Raw genomic sequence first — 10,160 nt, forward strand, 5'->3', positions numbered from 1 at the left:
AGGTAGGACACGAGGTACTGGCGGAATTAAAGCTGTGAGGACGGGGCGTGAGTCGTGCTTGGGTAGCTCAGTTGATAGAGTACTTGCCCACGACAGGGAAAGGTCCTGAGGTCGAGTCTCAGTCCAGCACACAGTTTTAATATGCTAGGAAGTTTCAGACCTAAAATGTTTTAAAAATCATTTAAAACTATATCTCACAGAGAAATGTATATACAGTTTCAGTGAATACTAAGATGGTGTTTAAATATGTTATTTCATTACTGAAATGTACCTTTAAAAATTATCATTTCTGTATGTTGTTTGGATTTGTGTGTATATGTAATGTGAAACATGTACTGCCTTTGTATGCTTATACACTATTTCTGTTTAATTATTTGTTTCATTTATATATAACGAAATCAAGTTTGATGTTAATAGCCTATTGTATGACATACCCAATACTCTCAGCTGGTTTTTTAACTGGAGTTCATGGGAAAAGAATAAATAAATAAATAAAACATCATGAGCTTGTGGCAGCAGCAGATATAAAGCAAATGGATGAGTATACCCTACAAAATTGTAAGCTTTCTTAATAATAATTTCACAGTGTAAAACAATGTATAGGGCTGTAGACAGGGAGAAGCTGAATGAAATGCATTTGGCTGTCAGCAGAGCAGTGCGTGATGCCTTCAATTACTACTGTAGAAAAATATTGTCAAGTGATTTTTTGCAGAACACAAAGAAATTCTGGTTGTATGTAAAGGCTGCAACTGGCACCAAAGTTGGTGTTCAACCTCTAGCAAATGAGGATAGCAACACAAAAGCTGAAATGCTTGACCCTGTTTTCAAATGTCCCTTTACAAAGGAAAACTCTGGAGAATTACCACAATTTAATCCTTGTACTATTGAGAAGATGAATGGAATAAGTATTAAGGTCAGTGATATTGAAAAACAGCTGAACAAATCTCCAGGGCGCAATGAAATCCCTGTCAGATTCTATACCGAATTTCCAGCTGAGTTAGTACCTCCTCTAACTATAACCTGTCGTAGATTCCTTGAACAAGTAACTGTTGGAAAAAAAGCACAGGTCAAGAGGCCCACAAAACTGCTGCGAGATATCATTGACATCAATTTGCCATAGAATCTTAGAACATATTCTGAGCTCAAATATAATGAGGTATCTCGAAAAGAATGAGCTCCTCAATGGCAGCCAACATCGATTTTGAAGACAATGATCATGTGAAACCTAACTCACACTTTTGTGACGTGACATACTGAAAGCTTTAGATCAAGACAATCATTTGGTAACTTGCTCTAAATGCTTAGAAATGTAACATTTGCACTTCACAAAATGGAAAAAATAGTAGTATACTATGACTATAATGTCAGTGAGTCACTATTGGAATTGGCCAACTCATACAAATACCTAGGTGTAAGGATATGAAATGGAATGACTACATAGGTTCAGTCGTGGGTAAAGCAGGTTGTAGCCTTTGGTTTATTGGTAGAACACTGGGGAAGTGCAATCAGTCTACAAAGGAGACTGCTTACAAATCACTCGTGCAACCAGTTCTAAAATATTGTTCAAGTATGTGGGACCCATACCAGGTAGGACTAAGAGGTTATTTTGAATGTATACAGAGAAGGGCAGCACAAATGGTTGCAGGTTTGTTTAATCTGTGGGAGATTGTCACAAAGATACAGAAGGAACTGAAATGGCAGATTCCTGAAGACAGACGTAAACTGTCCCGAGAAAGTCTAGTACCAAAGTTCCAAGAACTGGCTTTAAATAATTACTCTAGGAATATACTACAAGCCCCTGTGTATCGTCCACATAGGGATCATGAACAGGAAGAAACCTAATAACTGGTGCAATGGGACATGCACCTCACTGTGGTTTTGCAGAGTATAGATGTAGATGTAGATTTTACCTCACAAAAGAAAATTATGTAAAATAGTCATGTTCAGAATTTTCTCTGTTGTAAAATCAGCAGTTCTATATGTTCTGCAAAACTGTTTTTACTCAGTATGACAGTATTCTCCAAACTGAATTTTGTAAACATACTGCACATCTGATGCCAAGAAGCTATCTCTCATAAAATATTTATATGCAGATATTCTAAAAATTGCAAAATTGTCAAGTGTATTGTACTGCATTGTATTGTATATCAAACATATCCCACTTAACAAACGAAAATTATGTAAAATACACATGTAAAGAATTTTCTCTGTGGTAAAAAATGCTTATATAAACATCGTAAGAATGACTGTAACAAATAATATTTGATGTAATAATGGTTATATGAATGAAATAATGTGCAACACCTATGGTATAATATATGTACCGGTACTTCAAAGATTTCAGGATGCAGATAAATAAATAAATAAATAAAAAATTGGCATGGCACTCTACGTCAAATGTATGACCAGTGATACATCCCTTACTTCCTATAGAGAAGACAATATTCAGTTGTGGGGATACTACTTGAAGTGTGTTCACTATGAAAACAAACATTCACTGCAACAAAATCACAAACCATTTCAGACTGCAAAGACGTGAAATATGGTGTTCCCCAAGGATCAGTACTGGGACCAGTGCTGTTCCTCCTATATGTAAATGAGCTACAAACAAACATACAGTATCAAAAAGCTTACCAGTTTCCTGATGATACAAGCTATCTCATTAACGGAAAATCACAAAAGCTACTACAAGAAAACATAACAAAGAGAATGAATAGCGTAGCAGAATGGTTCACATACAATAAGTTAGTCATAAATGAAGGAAAAACTGTAGCAATCAACCTTCGTAATGTCAAGGAAAAGATTCCACAAACAACACACACAAAAAAGGTTTTGCATCATCTGAGTTCCCAGAACTCCTGAAGATAGATGTTGACGTTGGATATTGTATCACAGTCACAGTCCATTTGATCGTTCAGAGGTGACACTAAACCTACCCAATGATGAAAACAACCATGCATGAGCAGCACCTATTAGACAGAGGGGGGTATCAGTTCCAGTCATTCCACCAGGAAGGAGGTACACAAGCTCATGTTGTTTGTAGTTCAACCATTCCTGGATGGTCAATACCGCGGTTTGATCGCCTCTGCATTGTTACTACGGATTATGACTCGGAGGAACCCTGACAGCAAGGCCACCATGTTGAATAAAGCTTTACATGCAGCCACAGGATGTTGTGTTATTACTCAAACTGTGTGCAATAGGCTGCATGATGTGCAGCTTCATTCCCGACATCCATGACGAGGTCCATCTTTGCAACCATGGCACTATCCAGCGCATCACAGATGGGCCTAACAACATGCTGAATGGACTGCACAGGACTGGCATCATGTTGTCTTTACCAATGAATGTCACATATGCCTTCAACCATGTGCAGCCACAGGATGTCGTGTTATGACTCAAACTGTGTACAACAGGCTGCAAGATGAGCAACTTCACTCCTGACATCCATGGTGAGGTTCATCTTAGCAACCAAGACACCATGCAGTGCAGTACAGATGGGCCTAACAACATGCCAAATGGACTGCTCAGGATTGGCGGGGATGTGTTTGAAGGCAACCCGGTCAGGCTGAACGCCTTAGACACACTGTCCAGCGAGTGCAGCAAGGTGGAGGTTCCCAGCTGTTTTAGGGTGGCATTACGTGGGGCCGATGTACGCCACTGATGGTCATGGAAGGCGCCATAACGGCAGTACAATATGTGAATGCCATCCTTCGATCGATAATGCAGCCATGTCGGCAGCATAATGGTGAGCCATTCTTCATGGATGACAATTCGCGTCCCCATCGTGCACATCTTTCGAATGATTTCCTTCAGGATAACGACATCGACTGGGGGGGCAGCATGTTCTCCAGACCTGAACCCTATTGAACATGCTGGGATGGATTGAAAAGGGCTGTTTATGGACGATGTGACCCACCAAACACCCTAAGGGATTTATATCGAATCGCCGTTGAGAGTGGGATGGACCCACAGTAGCTTGATGAATTTGTGCATAGTATGTCATGACGAATACAAGCAAGCATCAGTGCAAGAGGACATGCTACTGAGTATTAGAAGTACCGGTGTGTACAGCAATCCGGACCACCACCTCTGAAGGTCTCGCTGTTTGGTAGTACAACATCAGTGAGTGGTTTTCATGAGCAATAAAAAGTGTGAAAATGATTTTTTGTGTTGATTCTATTCCAATTTTAAGTACAGTTTTCGGAACTCTGGGAACCGTGGTGATGCAAAACTTTTTTTGATATGTGTATAAATATCCAGTTGTCAAACAAAAATGTAAATAGAGTTGATCTGACAAAATTTCTCGGACTGTGGTTTCAGGATAATGTCAGGTGGGGACATAATATTGACACTCTCAGCAAAAAATTGACCACATTGTGCTATGTGATTAGGATCCTTGAAAGCTGCTGTAGTAAAGACTGCCTAAAAATTGTGTACTTGTGTTAAGCTGGTCAAACCTATTTAAATATTGATATGTTGTTTACTACGTGTATGTAACCATGACTGTGTTTTACATCTTTGTCCCTACATGCTGTTTCCAGGTCAGGTAGCCTAACATGCACAACGTTGTGGTCCAGAACCACTCGGAAGTGACGACAAAATGACGTATACGTAAACGCGCTGCACGCTAGTCGACTGATCCAGATCTGTGGTCGAGTCGAGTTAGCGCGAAATGCGTCTGCTGTGTTCTTCACACTTCATTTCTATACTGACCTTGTATCGTGCTTGGTTGCGTGTTAGCTAGCGAACGAAATGTGTCAGGTGTATGAAACCATCTTCCGTGATGCTCTAAAAGATTTCAGAGGATGGCCTGATTTCAGGCAATTGTACTTCGTTGGAGGAGGAAATAATAATTTTATTTACAATTGGCTGGTAAAAGTATGCACATGTAGAGACGTTAGGAACTTTAGAAAATAACTTTTTTCTGCTGCCAGTTCAGGTTTCATTTTGATAACTTTTATATGTCGCTATCCGCGATCTGATTCCAATTTTTAAGTGAGTTTTTTGTGTATTATGCAGTCTTTTCTTTGTTTTCGATGTGAGGTGCTGCATTGTTCCATTGTTAAGACACCTTTACTGTAACATATTCACGTGGAATATTGTAATTAATGATCGCTATTTAGGTAATTAATCCAGTCGTTTCCAGTTCGTTAACTTGTGTATGTGTAAGCTAACATGCAGGGAAGTGTACCAATGTAAACCGTTACGATAAATTATACAATGTGCACAAGTTTTACATGTTTTCAATATCCACGGAACCTCAACAGGTGATGGGACCCAGATACACAGATAACTGATCATTAAAAGTATCAGGAATCGCTGTTTAAAACCCATGTGTCGCGATTCAAAATCCAGTGTGCTGTTGTTCACAAAGAAAAACCGTTCGAGTCGACAAATAAGGCGACGAATTATCTAATTAATGTGCCGAAGCTAAAAGGACGAGAGAACTATGGAGATTGGCGTTCGCTACCGAAAATCTGCTTATTCTCGAAGGATTAGCGCCGTGGGTCTCAGAATTAGTTTCATCAGAAGATTCGAAGGCCAAAGCACAGAGAAGCAAAAACGACAATGGACTTGTGGAAGAAACTGAAATCAATGATTGATGACTCTGGTTTTGCGAGAAGAACAAATTAATTGAGAACACTGATATCAACATGTCTAGAAAAACGTGATTCAATGACGAGCTATGTGACCGTATAGTAGATAATGATCAGAAATGTTATGGAACGTGTTTTGCTATTAATGATGATTGGATTGGTTCGTTATTGCTAGCAGGATTGCCAGAAAAATATTCTCCCATGATAATGGCAACTGAACACACAGGAATTCCAATCACAATGGACGCAGTCAAAAGCTTCTTAACATGGAAGAGGACGTCACCATGACTGGTAGTGCTTTTAGGGCCAAAAGTTGGCGAAGTAAACCAAAGTTTTCTCACTGAAATGGAAATAGAGTGGGAAACCAAAACAGGAAGGACATTATTTGCTATAAATGCAAGAAACCAGGAGATTTTAAAAGTAAGTGACCTAACAGTGAAAATGATGCAAGACAAAACAGAACTTCAAATGTTTTCGGTGCAGTATTTATAAGTGGCTCTTTTGGCAGAAATGGCTGGTATATTGATTAAGGTGCTAGTGTGGATCTCACAGCAAATGAAGAATGAATAAAAAATTAAGTGAATGATGTTAACTTTCAAAAGATAATGGCTGCAAATCAGGCAGAAATCCCAGTGTTGTGCTCTGGAGAAGTTGATTTAACAAGTGGTCGGGATAACTTTTTTTGATATTCATGTAAGAAATGTTATGTGTGCTCCAGAACTAACCACAAATTTGCTCTGTGAGCAGCTTGACTGAACAAGGAAATTTTATTAAATTTAATAGTAATCAGGGCAATATTTATAACAAGCATAAGGAACTAGTTGCAACTGCTGATCTGATTAATGGTGTGTACAACCTAAACATTGACAGAAGAAATGATCACAGCATCTGATAGGCATAAAAGATTAGGTCACCTAAATGTAAAGGATCTTATTAAAATGAAAAATGGTGCTGTAGAAGGAATGGTATTGAAGACATCAACATCAACATTAGCAAGTAAAACTGTGTAGTATAGAAAGAAGGCAAACAAGCAAAACAGCCTTTTTCACTTGGAGACACTAGAACCTCTAAACCACTTGAAGTAGTACATGCAGACCTGTTGGACCAATGGAGGTTATGTCATTAGGTGGTGCAACGTATTTTTTCATTTTGGAAGATGATTGCACCAGAATGGGATTTGAGTATTTTCTGAAGACAAAGAGTGAGAATTCAGAAAAATTTCAAGACTTTCACAAAATGGCTGAGTATCAGCAAGAAGGGAAAATCAAAACAGTAAGAACAGATAATGGAAAAGAATTCTGTTGAGTGAATTTTGACAGTTTGTTGAAAAAAGATGGTATTATACATCAGTTATCAAACAGCTACACACCAGAACAAAATTGTTTGGCAGAAAGGTTCAATAGAACTATCGTAGACAAGGCAAGAAGTTTACCATCTGATGGCAAACTTGAAAAAAGATTTTGGGCTGAAGCAGTTAATAGTGCAGTACGCTTGCAAAACAGGTCAGTGACTTCTAGTTTAGGGAATAAAACACCCTATGGACTATGGACCAGGAAGGACCTCAACATTGGTCATCTCAGAATAAATGGAAGGAAGGTCATAATGCATATTCCCAAAGTCAAGGGATCAAAATGCGATAAAAAGGCAAAGGAAATGATATTAGTGGGATACAGCAATACTACAAAAGGCTATAGACTCTATGACCCTGAAGCAAATGATATTGTGATAAGCCGAGACTCGACTGTAATGGAAAATGCAAGAGATGCTGAAACCGAAATAAAGAATTGCGAAGTAATCACCACTTCAGTGGGGGGTTATGAAGAAAATGAGACATCTGATACTGTATTAAGAGAGGACTTACATGATGTCTCAAAAGAAGCAGTCATGTCAGATAAAGAACTGATGATAAGAAATGTGTTATGCAAGAAGATAAAGTGAAAAATATCAGAAGATCACAAAGGCAGCCCAAACCAAGTAGAATATTTGATAATTATGAGGTTTATTTTTCTGCTGGAACTTCAGATCAGCTCAAGGATCCAACAACTGTGCAGGAGGATCTTATCAGACCTGATGCAGAAGAATGGAAACGTACTCTACATGACGAGATACAGGCGTTTGAAAACAACGATGCCTGGGAAGTAGTAAACCTTCCACAAAGTGCAAGTGTTGTGCAGTGTAAGTGGGTGTTTAAGAAAAAAATCAACAGTGAAGTTGAAGTACAGCATCACGCTAGACTAGTGGCTAGAGGATTCGCTAAGAAACCTTGAGTTGTTTATAGTGAGACCTTTTCTCCTGTGGTGAGACATTCAACACTTAGACTTCTAATGGCTTTATCTGTTGAGCTAGATTTGAATATTACACATCTTGATGTTAAAACTGCTGTTTTAAATGGTATTCTCAAAGAGGATATTTTCTTACAACAACCTTGAGGGTTAAATCTTTGTAATGATAAAAGAAATTTTTGAAGTTAAAAAGGGCTATGTATGGTTTAAAACAATTATCCAGAGTATTGAATGAGAGAATAAATGATGTCTTAAGCTGTCTAGGTTCCAAAAGGTCTGTTTTAGAACCATGCTTGTTTATAAAACATAAAAATAATTGGTTAGTTACTATGGTAGCTTTATATGTGGATGACTTTTATATTTTTTCAAATGTTTCAAGTGAGACTGAATTTTTGAAAAATAACTTAAGTTCAGAGTTCAAAGTAAAGAATTAAGGAATGGCTAAAAAAATATTTGGAATTTGGTGATCAAATATGATAAAGCAAATGGTGTATTAGATTTAAGTCAAGAGTACTATATTGATCAGTTTTTGAAAAAGTTCAACATTATAGATCGTAAAACTGTAAAGACTCCTGTTGAAACGAAGCTTGATTTTCTAACTGAAAAATAAACTAAAACTAGTGATGTACCTTATAGAGCCCTAATTGGTAGCTTAATGTATTCCTCAGTACTTACAAGACCTGATATCTCTTTCAGTGTGAGGTACGGTTCAATAATTGTTATACTGAAAAACATTGGATACGTGCTAAGTGAATTTTGAAATATCTGAAGGAAACTTAGAATTATGGTCTAAAGATTAGGAAAGGAGATTCAGAATTACGTGGTTATGTAGATGCAGATTGGCCCAAATGTTTTTTAGACAGAAAATCATACACCGGTTTATTTTCAAACTATGTGGGTCTGTAGTGTCATGGCAGAGTGCTAAGCAAAAAACTGTTGCTCTTTCTAACACAGAAGCTGAATATATGGCTCTTTCAGAAGCTTGTCTGGAGCCTATTTATTTAAGGAACTTGTATGTGAACTGATAAGCTATAATAGCTATGTCACATTATTCAATGATAATCAGAGTGCACTGAACTTATCTGTAGATACTTCCAATCATAAAAGGTTGAAGTACATTGATGTTGGACATCATTTTATAAGCGAAGCTGTGTCCAACAAAGTTGTAAAAACTGTTTACTTACGAACAGCTGATATAATGACAAAAGGGATTGAAAAAAGAAAAAACGTTATGATTTTTTGGACTGTATGGGGCTAGGTATTTTTTAAGAAAATCATTTAAATGTTTTAAAGTGGGGGTGTCAAGCTTGTCAGACCTATTTAAATGATATCGATATGTGGTTAACTATATATATATGTATCTTTGACTATGTATTACATCTGTGTCCCTACATGCTGTTCCCAGTCGTTCCCAGTTTGCTTAATTGTTTACGTGTATCCTAACATGTAGCAAAGTGTACCAATGTGAACCGTTACAATAAAATAATATAATGTTCACAAGTTTATCATGTTCTCAATATCCACGGAACCTCAACACTATGCAACTGTCCAATCAATGCTGAAGTATGACGTCGTTTTCTGGGGAGCTTCTCCAAACACCATCAATCTATTTAGAATTCTAAAAAAGGAACTATGAGACCAATAGAAAGTGCCAAACACAGAAAATCTTGCAAGCCACTGTTCAGAAAATTGCAAATCCTCCCACTTCCATGCCTTCACATATATGAAACCATAGTATTTATACAGCAGTATGCGACTGAAAATCCCACACTCTTCCTCAATAATGAAGATGTGCACACTCACAACACAAGGTAAATAAAAAAAATGGATCTCCATGTGCATCACACAAGGACTAAGCTCTGCCAAAATGGAGATCGACACCTTGCAGAAAGATATTCAGGAAACTACCATGTAACATATAATCAATAAACAACATAGCAGAGTTCGAAGCTGCGGTAAAGTCGTATCTAATTGATCACTGCTTCTGCAGTTTCAAAAGAGTATTTTTTAACTAATAATGTGCCAGTATGAATAATAATGGACCAGTCGTATCCACTAAAACCACAGTAACATTGTAACCAACGAACAAATACAAATAATGTACCAGTAATAAGTAGTGTAACCATAAGAGATTAATGATGTTAAAATGATAGAAACAATAATGTATTAAAAGATGTCCAACATTTTATTTACATTCTATGTACCAAAAAGTCTGATGGACAAATAAATAAATAAATATCTGGTGCATTTCGTGCACTACACACACTTTATCCTTAAT

Source organism: Schistocerca americana, chromosome 7, assembly GCF_021461395.2.
Source record: "Schistocerca americana isolate TAMUIC-IGC-003095 chromosome 7, iqSchAmer2.1, whole genome shotgun sequence".
In the NCBI taxonomy this organism is placed as follows: domain Eukaryota; kingdom Metazoa; phylum Arthropoda; class Insecta; order Orthoptera; family Acrididae; genus Schistocerca; species Schistocerca americana.